A 1,796-nucleotide genomic window follows, 5' to 3' on the forward strand; every position below is an offset into this window, starting at 1 on the left:
ACTGCTAGCTGCATTTATTCATACAGTACTGGAGTTTATCGTGAGGTGCCCAGTTGATATAACGCAACCCTGTGTTTCTCATCTGGTGAACTCTTAGGCCATTTGGGGGAAAACTACTTAATGGTGAAATTTTACCTGGCCTGATGGAGAAGAAAATAAATCAGTTACTTTGTCTGAATTATCTATAAAGGAGTTGGCCTGTAGATTGTTAAAAACTGTACAATTTAACTTCTCTTTCATTGAAAGAAGGGGAAAGGTGAAAAGAACTTTCCCTGAAAAGGAGGTATGATTCTTCCTGCAGAGCTGTAAGAATGATTTCACTCCTTTTTTTCCCTACTCTCCATGTGTCTTATATTGTTTTCTGAGCATGAGTATATATATAGAAATAGGCATTGTTCTCCCACTAACTTCAGCAGCTAGATTTGACTGTGTGGGGTATGATCTGGTATTGAAAAGAAACCCAGGGTGAAACACCATCTCTACATTTCTGCATACATTTGCATATCTCCTTGCATTAGTAGATTCCACTGGACTTTTTTGCCCTTTAGCTTTCTCCTTTGAGAGCCAGTCTTTACACTGACCTTCTCCATGAAGCCTTCTCAACCTCCCAAGCCTACATCTTCTATAGTTGGAATTACACTTGACGTTAGTGCTATTTTTTAATATAATTTATGGTTTTACTTCTTGCCTGCCTAACTACATTGAAAGGCTTTTGAGGTTTGGGTCTATACCTTTTGGAGACTTATTACCTGGTTACTGTGTTGCTGATCATGCTGTGAGATGATACATGCACACCATGGAGAGCTCCTTAGCCATGGACCAGTGCCATCTCAACATTAGCAAGAATCAACTAATCTAATCACATGCTTTGTTCATTGTTAACAAATTTCAAGTTTTTTTTTGTTTGTTTGAGCACTTTGTCTTTGAATGTACTACAATCCATCCTTTTTATTTTTCTCTTTTAACTAGGGAGGGCTGTAACTCATTCTTCTCTGCAAAGGTTAGAATTAATGGCTGTTGATGGCTATTTTCTTAATCAGTTTGCTTTCTGGTGAAGGCTGGGTAAATTGCAGGTGCCTCTGGGAAGCATATGGAGATATGTTATGATGTAAGTGAATCTGCACAGAAAGGTACTGCCTTCTCTTTCAAGTCCAGTCCCCTATCTAAATATGAGTAGCCCAAGTGAAACATGGATCAAAAAGATACCTGGGCGACAGTCACTAGAAAGGTGTTCTCTTTCTTACCCAGTAAACACAAATTGGCACTTTTTCCCTTTATTCAGGTGTACTCATTTCTGCATAGAATGGAATTATTTAAAAATAGAGAACGATTGTCTGTAAATGACACATGAGATAAATGTATTCTCTGCTCAGGAAGAAGTTTTCATTCTAAGCGATTAAAAGGCAGGTTTACAAAATGTAAATATACATGTAGATACATATCCTGGCATATGGTGCAATCCATTTTGCATTGGAAGTTTTGACAAGTCTGTTATGTAAAGAAGATCATAATCATAAAAAGTGTGCGGAGAATAAGTGAGTTATCAGAAGTTAATAATGAGAAAAAAATAACGTAAAAGAGTAGGAAGACAGTTGAAATAATGGCAAATAGAATGGGAAGGTTTTGTTCTAAAAGTAAAAGGTCTTGTCTTTTTTGCTCTTATGTGGGCCTGATTCTTCCATCTTCCTCACTTTCCTCACTTTTAAGGATACCAGTAATAGTGCTTTGGGAAACCCAAAGTCTTACCAGTAACTTATGCTCTCAGGAAATCAAAATGTGACTCATAGCGTTCAATT

Source organism: Lipotes vexillifer, unplaced genomic scaffold (assembly GCF_000442215.2).
Source record: "Lipotes vexillifer unplaced genomic scaffold, Lipotes_vexillifer_v1.1 scaffold1192, whole genome shotgun sequence".
NCBI classification, from domain to species: Eukaryota; Metazoa; Chordata; class Mammalia; order Artiodactyla; family Lipotidae; genus Lipotes; species Lipotes vexillifer.